Source organism: Dipodomys spectabilis, unplaced genomic scaffold (genome assembly GCF_019054845.1).
Source record: "Dipodomys spectabilis isolate Male_0828 unplaced genomic scaffold, ASM1905484v1 ptg000814l, whole genome shotgun sequence".
NCBI lineage: Eukaryota > Metazoa > Chordata > Mammalia > Rodentia > Heteromyidae > Dipodomys > Dipodomys spectabilis.
The window spans coordinates 331,557-340,632 of record NW_024871491.1 but is presented as its reverse complement, the minus strand read 5'-3'; the positions used below and the strand labels follow the sequence as shown (position 1 = coordinate 340,632).

The 9,076-nt window shown below is 36.1% G+C and overlaps 1 non-coding gene across 1 annotated transcript; it reads right to left on the bottom strand.

The window, feature by feature from the left end:
* Window positions 1-1,569: 1,569 nt before the first annotated feature.
* LOC122102618 lies at window positions 1,570-1,676 on the bottom strand. Its single transcript, XR_006146530.1, has one exon. It is a non-coding gene; the product is annotated as a U6 spliceosomal RNA (small nuclear RNA).
* Between the last annotated feature and the right edge of the window lie 7,400 nt (window positions 1,677-9,076).

Below are 9,076 nucleotides of genomic sequence, written 5' to 3'. Positions count from 1 at the left end.
TTCACAGTTCCAGTTTCTTTTTTAAAAAGTACTAAAACTTTTAAATATCATCACTTACTATTTTTTAACAGTCCCCAAATAAATTAAATTGACATATACTTACTCCAAAAGGCTTTCAAATTAGGAGATGATAAAACAGGCCCCATGAAGTAAATTTTCTTTTATTTTTAAAATTATTCTAAAAGACTTGTGCTGGCTGGTTAGACCTATCTACTCTGAATGTTTGCTCAGGAGACTGAGATATGTGGATAACACTTGGGAGCCAATCAGGGCCAAAAAAAAAACTTCATGAAATGATTTTTCAAAATGTTTAATGAACTAGCAAAGAGCCAGGAATTGAGATGTAGCTTATATAGTAGCTCACCAATCTAGATAGGAAAGGCCTAGCAAGACCTTGAAGCCTTGATTTTGAACTGAGCACGCCAATATACATGCATGGCATGTTCGCATGCACGTGCGTGTTTGCTTTCGAGCTGCTGCACTCTCTCTCACACACATTTATTCAAATTACCTTCCTATCAGTGTTCTACATTAATTTCTTTGTTAACGATATTATATGAGTAAAATAGAGGAAATAAACTCTTCCATCTCAAAAATGTTTATATGTTTTTTATTGGAATAATACTGTGCAGAGGGTCACATTTACATGAATAAGGAAACTAGTACATTTCCTAACAAGCAATGTTACCTCCTCCTTTATATTTCCCCTACCATCCCTCCCTCCCACCCACACAAGTACACTACCCTCCCCTTTCCTGCCTCCGCCTAAATTGTAAAGGTCATTTTTCAACATAGTGTCTTGTGCATCTCATTGTTACAATGGGTCAACCTGTATCCCTATTGTCGAATTTTTTCCCTTCCCCTCCCCAAATTAGAGAAGCATACATACAAGATGTAAGTGCACCAACTTCAAATATAGAGAAAACAGGGGTTATAGCGTGGGGAGAAACATACAAAGAAACAAAAAAATGACATTGCACCTTATAAGTAAGTTAGAAACAATAGCAAGAAACAGAAAAACACTTGTGTCCCTATCTTGGGGTTCAATTTCTTTAATATCATCTTATCTGATTATATGCACATATCTTTTGAACTTTTCTGCTTATCCCAGATATACATTCATCATTGAAAATAAGGGAAATCATGGGCCCTATGTTTCTTTGGACTTGGCTTACATCACTCAATAAATTTTTTTCCAAGTCTTTCCATTTCCTAACAAATTGGGCGATGTCATTCTTTCTGATGGAGGCATAGAATTCCATTGTGTATATATACCACATTTTCTTGATCCATTCATCTAATAGGGGCATCTGGGTTGGTTCCATATCTTAGCTATCGTAAATAATGTTGCAATAACCATAGTTGTGCTGGTAGTTTTAATATGATCTTGTTTATGATCATTTGGGTAAATCCCCAAAAGTGGGATTACTATATCATAGGGGACTTTTATGTGGAATCTTTTGAGGAACCTCCGTACTGCTTTTCAAAGTAGTTGAACAAGTTTACACTCCCACTACGAGTGCAGTACGGTTCCCTTGTGGCCACATACCTTTCAGCATCTGTTGTTGTAAAAATATGGAACGCTCCACAAATTTGCATGTCATCCTTGCGCAGGGGGCATGCTAATCTTCTCTGTGTCGTTCCAATGTTAGAGTATGTGATGCTAAATTTAACACAGAACATTTTTATATATAAAGTATAATTTTTATTGATTTTATTAAACTAGACATTTCAATAAAAATTAAGTTCAAAAGAATTGTTGTGAAATTTTAGAATCATGTATGTCTTACATAAGCACACCTTTAAGAATAAAATCAAGATAGACATGCCAAAAACAAAATAATTCCAGATATATGTAGTTCAAGAGATGTGTAAGAGGAGGAATTCAATTATTCTATAAAAGGCATCTGTCAAAATGAACATTGCAGGAAGTGTTAAGGTTTTTTAAAGTTTTAATGTTTTAAATATGGTCAATTTTTGGATTTTACTTATATATGCCAAAAATAGGACTGTTAGGCAGGTATAAAACTTTTCTATAAAGTATTTAAGATTTATGGTAGCAGACATTAAATGCTAAATATGTACATTTCAGAGTTTATGGAAACTTTATTAATGAGAATTTGCAAAGACTTTGTGTAAAGAAGCAGAGTGAAGAGTTAAGACGTTAACTACACAGTTTCTGTTAAATCTTTAGGGATTCCTTACTTTATTTGTTAGCAAGGAATAAATGATGATATAAGCCATAATATACACATGTATGTTACTATTCACATAAATACATATATACATGTATACATGCACACATAGACAAAGACACATAATTACAGCCAACACAAGTTTCACCAGTTGTTGAATATGCCTTAAATGGAATACTTGGAACAATATATGTTGAAGATGTATTTGTCTCTTAGAGTTATTTTACCACTCCTCTTATCTCTTAAAACTGGTAGTTTTAGAGAGATTTGACTTACAAAATGCAGTACAAGTGATAGCAAGTCACTTGGAAATCTCAGTAAGTATAAGTCATATGGTGTCTCCCTGCTCCTCATGGAATGCAAACTCTTGTAGACACGCTCAACAACCAAAGTAGCAGGACAATGCCCTGGTAAAGAGTAAAGTTATAAGGCTTTAAATGGCATCCTTACTCTTTTTCCAACAGCCAGCATGAACTCCTAGGAAGATGAGATAGTCCTCAGGAAACTGGACTCTACATATACATTTAACTAACCCATGTGATAATTCCTATATGAGAAATGCTGACTGAGGTCTTGCTGATTTCCTGGCCAAGAAAATAAGAAAAAAAGAAAGTACTTTTAATGTTTTAAAGTTTGAGAATAATTTGTAACCTGTCAATAAATGTGTAGAACACAATTATACCAACTGATAAAAAAATGATGGCATTTCATTTATGTGCACTTGGTCTTGGCCTGTGATTTTTGGTGTGTCTACACAAGTACAATCAGTATAAATCAAGCCAGCATTTGTTCATTTAAGATATAAGGAAAGGATACTGGTTAACCGATTGTAACAATGAGATATACAAAACACTCTATCAGAGGATGGGTGAAGAAGGGAGGTGGGGAGGTGTGAAGGGAAGGGATGGTAGGGGAAAAACAAAGGGGGGGTAACAATGCTCAATAAGAAATGTACTCATTACCTTACTTATATAACTGTAACCACTCTGTACAGTATTTATAATAAAATATATATTAAAAAGATACAAGGAAAAATTCTGTACTTATTTGTAGTTGTGTTTGTCACTAAATATAAGTAAGGTATTCGTTTTAGGACCACAGGCTTATTACTTTGGACACTCAAAATCTTTACATGAACACAGTATATTATTTACATTAGAATCTGCCCACAAGCTAGTGCAGTATAATTGCTATGAGAATTTTTACTACATTCTATATTTGTAATGAAAACTAAAAGTATATGCACTATCAACAGATACAAATTTTTTCAGATAAATTTAGTATGCAGTTTGTGGATGGAATTTGGAGAGCAATTTTGAAAAGCACAAATTTCGTCAAAATGACCAGTCTGCAAATTGTAACAAGGAGCTAATACAGCATCATTGAGTAGTATGGAACTCCAAAGAGAAGTACTTGAATTGAGAAAATATCAGAAAGTGTAACAACCCAAGGACTTTTTAGAAATGCAGCTGCTAGATTTCTCATGTAGAGCTTTCATAACAGTTTGTGAAGTACAAATCAGAACCTCACTGAAGTGTAGATTTTTTTCCCTCAAATTTCTGTCATGATCAGTAATTATCAATCAACATATAGCTAATCTTGAATAATCTTCTAATTAAATGTTGATGGAGTGTTTATATGGAGAAAACCTCGGAAGGCTAACTTTTTCCAATTAGGACAGTCTATATTCTGTGATCCAGCCGAGAGAAAACTAGGTAAGCATCCACTTACAACCTTCTGAATAATTCTGATTCTGCCCACATCACTTATCTATCTATACCTGTGCCCGAGTGAAACGATTTTAAAAGAATTTATCATTCAAAATTTAAACTTAGGGTTCCAGGAAGATAGTGGAGGAGAAGCTAGAAGCTAAACAAGCTCTCACATAGAAAGCAATTTCAGTACTCCAATGAACAGTCCTAAGCCAGAGAATCACACCAAGTGTGCCATCACAGTACAGAGAGTTAGGCCAGAGAGGGGAAATCCAGGCTAGGAGACAAATCTGAGCACTTGCCAGCAGTCATGGTTGCGGCTGTGGCAGGGGTGGTGGCGGTCATAGCTGCCATACCTGCAACACAAAGAGTCTAAGACAAAGGTGCCAGATGCAGCAGGAGAGAGGATTCTACTCAACACCAGCAAGTACTGACAAGGAGCAGACATCTTCATCCTTCAAATCCCAGACCAGAGAAGACCCAGGAATCAGACTCCTGTGTGAGTAGAAGCCTGACTTCCTCACTCCTTCTCAGGGAGCACATAAGGGAAGGTCACCCCTCCCTGCCCACTACCAGAGATCTCCATCATTGATACTGGCAAAGGCCTGGCTGAGCAACTAGCTCGAACTCAGTCCTTGGATGAAAACAAAAAGCCATTTAGCAGGTCACAGGAACCTAACCTGACCTGCCAGGCTCAGCTCCACCCAAGGAAATTTGACCCAGTCTGGGCCTGCACCAGCCCCAGGACTGGCTTTCTTCACTGGGTAAACAAAACCAGAGGCTGCCCCCTCCCTACAGCAGCCTAGACAATCAATTGAAATTCAGTAACAATAAACCCTGAGAATGGCTCCTGGCTGGACTCTGTGACTGCCTCAGAAGCTAGCCCCTCAGGGTAAAGCTACTGTTTGCTGAAAGGCCTCAACTCTACCCAGAACCAAGCCCCATCACAGCATCTCCAAACTAGAAGAAACAGCCATCACCTTCTTTTGTGATAATCAAAGCAGATCTCCCTCTTATTGAACTAGCCTGGGAGGAGGATCACAAAATCTTGGGTAAAGCAAAACATTTTTCTGCTTGCTGAAACAAACTGACTTAAGAAAACAACCAAGCTACAGGAAAATCAAACACCACAAGCAGACCAGAGACCCCAACAAGAGACTGGTTATGGACACAAGGGAGATAAAGCATCTTCCCATCTCACCCCCCAAAAAGCAAAGAACTCTTTTTTGGTAACTTTTATTAAAATTTTTGAACATTTTTAACTTTTAACTTTAAAAGATAGTTTTCTATTAACTTTTTTTCTTCCTCTTATAATATTTATTTTAGGAGTATATGTGTGTGTATTTTTTTTTTTATATTTTTTTAGCTCTACTGACTTTTTGATCCTTTTTTCCTTTCTTTCTCATTCTTTTCACTTTTTCTTCTCTTTCTTTCTTCTTTACATGATTTAATCACTGTTCTACTCCTTCTCAGATATACCTGTAGTCGATTATTAGACCTTATCTCCCATTGTATACACACTTAATCCAGAAATTTGTTACTGAATTCAAAACCTCTTAGACTTAAATTCCTTAAGAGATGTACTACCTCTATATGCTTATATAAAATTTTAAGTATTTTTATTTTTTAATTTTTCACGTTTTTGTTTTACTATTTTTCCCTGTCTTTTCTTCTCTTACTTTTTTCCCCGGTCTCTACTATCATTCTATTTCGTGCTTTGAGATTAGGACTAAGTTAGCTCTCCCTCTCCCTTTCCACATCCCTCTATTCCTATTTATACCCACATCTCTTGCTAAACCTAATAACTTCTTGTTTGCAAAATTCTTCTTTGTGGTTCATAGCCTATTAATATATAGTTGTTTCATGTTGAAAAATATACCTGTTGAACTAGATTGTATCTGCAGACTTTTGACTGTGCAACTACAGACTTTGTTGATGCTTGCCTTAAGATAGTTTTCTAGCACAAAGCGAGTTACTCTCATCCCAAATGGGCAGAATAAGTCGGAAAAACACAAGAAAAATGGTAAGTCCGAGTATCTCAACTTCCACTCATGATAATCAGTAGACAGAATAGATAATGAATAATCCAGAGGAGAGCCCCTCAAAAGCTCTACAAACACTAATGGTAAACATGGTAAATAAAAAGATTGAAAACTTGCAAAGGACTCTGTGTGAGCATGATAGGGAGAGAGAGGAGGCAAACCAAAGATCAAAACAGGAAGCTCATGAGAGTGATGAAGCTACTCAATAAAGATAAAGGAATTGCATGAGCAGCTTGAGAACACTCAAAGAGAAATAAAAGAATTGTGTGAGCACGCTGAGATCAGTCAAAGAGAACTACAGGAATTGCATGAACGTGAGGATGCTAATCAAAAGTAATACAGGAATTGAGAGATCAGGATGAGAATAGACAAAGATCACTAGAGGCATCCATGGAATCCATAAACAGAGAGGTGAAAGAAGTCAGGGAATCCACAAAGGGAATGCTGAATGGATCCCAACAGAAGGAATGGGAGTACAAGGAAACCATAACCAATCAACTAAGTGATTTGAGAATAAACACTGAAAACCAAATTAAGGAAGTAAACAATTTCATACAAGATATAAATCAAAGATCCAACAAAGAATTTGAAGCCATAAAAGCCGACCAATTAGAGGAAAAGAAAAAAAACGTAGAAAGTTTGGATAGTAGGATAGACCATGAAGAAGACTGAATCCTGAGGATAGAAGACAGCCTAGATATTATCGAGAAAGAATATACAACCATCCAAGACAAATCCACGAAATATGATAGATCTATTCAACATTCAACCCTTGGAAGACACCATTAGAAGGCCTAATCTGAGGATAATCGGTGTAGAGGAATACCTAGAGCCAGAAGTCAATGGTCTAGAAAATTTGTTTTACAGGACCCTAGCAGAGAACTTCCAAAACATGCAAAAAGAGAGGCCTATTCAGATACAAGAAGTTTTTACAATTCCCAATAGACCAGACCAAAACAGGACATCAAATTTTCACATTAAAATACACACAGGATCAATTCAGACCAAGGAAAAGATCCTTAAAGTTGTCATGGAGAAAAGCTCAATCACCTATAAAGGGAAACCAATTAGAATCACCTCAGATTTCTCAGTAGAGACAATCAAAGCAAGAAGAGCCTAGAATGATGTAAGCCATGCCCTAAAGACAAACAAGTATCAACCAAGTATAATTTAACCAGCTATACTCTCCTTAATAATCGGAGGTCAAATAAAAACCTTCTATAACAAAGAAAAATTGAAACAATACATCTCCACCAAACCAGCCCTACAAAAGCATCTTAAAGATGTCCTACACGGAGAAAACCTACAAGACCACAATAAAGGCAAAGAAACAGCACCCAAACTGAGAATCCAAGAACCATAGGAAGAACCCAGTTTTCCCAGCCCCCAAGAAGGTGCATAAAATTGCAGGAACTCCCAAATACCTGTCAGTTCTATCTCTCAACATTAACAGACTTAACTCTCCAATTAAGCGACAAAATCTGTCTACTTGGATTAAAAAGCAAGATCTTTCTCTCTGCTGCCTTCAGAAATCACATCTTGCCCACAAAAACAAACACATTTTCAATTTTAAAGCTGGAACAAAATCTACCAAGCAAACGGCCCCCAAAACAGGCAGGATTTGCAATCCTAATATCAGATAATATAGACTTTTAATTAAAATTAGTGAAAAGGTCGGTGCATACTAATTAAGGGATCACTCCTTTAGGAGGATATTACAATTCTAAATATCTATTTGCCAAACAATGGAGCACCCAAATTTATCCAAGAAACACTACTTTCCCTCAAATCCCACATAGATCCAAAGACATTAATTTTTGAGGGCTTTAACACACAACTTTCTCCAGTAGATAGATGAACTTTGCAAAAACTCAACAGAGAAACTGCAGATATAAACAACTGCATAGACCAACTAGATTTAACAGACATCTACTGAATATTTCACCCAGCAGCATTAGACAATACATTTTTCTCAGCAGCACATGGAACATTTTCCAAAATAGACCACATTTTAGGCCACAAAGCAAACTTGTCCAAATTCAGAAACATTGAAGTTATACCTTGCATTCTCTCAAACCACAAGGGAAGAAAATTAGAACTCAAAACAAAAAGACAACAAAGAAAATCATGTAACACATGGATCCTGAACAACACACTGCTGAATCACAAGTGGGTCATGGAAGAGATTAGAAAGGAAATTCAAATGTTCATGATATTCAAGAAAAATGATCAAACCAATTACTAGTTCCTCTGGGACACAGCAAACACAGTATTCCGAGGCACGATTCTAGCTCTGAGTTCTTATATCAACAAATTGGAGAGATCTGAAACCAATTTAATAAGACACATGAGACTCCTTGAAAATGAGCAGCAAGATAAACACAATCCAGTAGATGGAAATAAATAATTAAAATTAAATCATAATTAAATGAATTGGAATGTAAAAAAAAAAGAATCAAGAAACTGAAGAGTTGATTCTTCGAAAAAATTAACAAAATTGACAGACCCTTAGCAAATCTTATCAGAAAAAGAAGAGAACACACCCAAATAAACTTAGAGATGAGAATGGAAACATCATCACAGAAACAACTAAGATTGAGAACATTATAAGGGAATGCTTCTAAAGCCTTTATATTAATAAGTTTGAGAACTTGGCAGAAATGGACCTTATCATAGCAAATACTGACATGCCAAAACTAAGCCAAAATGAGTCAAACTATCATAAAAGGCCTATATCAAGCATTGAAATAGAAAGAGCAACAAGAGATCTCCCATCTAAGAAAAGCCAAAGACCAAATGGTTTTACAGTGGAATTCTATAAGGCTTTCAAAGCAGACATCACACCAATACTCCTCCAACTATTAAATGAAACTGAAAGAGAAATTTCACTACTGAACTCATTCTATGAGGCCATCATAACAGACATCCCAAAACCAGGAAGGGACTCATCAAGGAAAGAGTACTATAGACCCATTTCTTTGATGAACATTGATGCAAAGTTTCTCAACAAAATTTTGGCCAATCAACATCAACAATTCATCTAAAAAATCATACACCACTATCAAACAGGATTCAATTCAGGGATGCAAACCTGGTTTAATATACGCTAATCAATTAATATAATTCA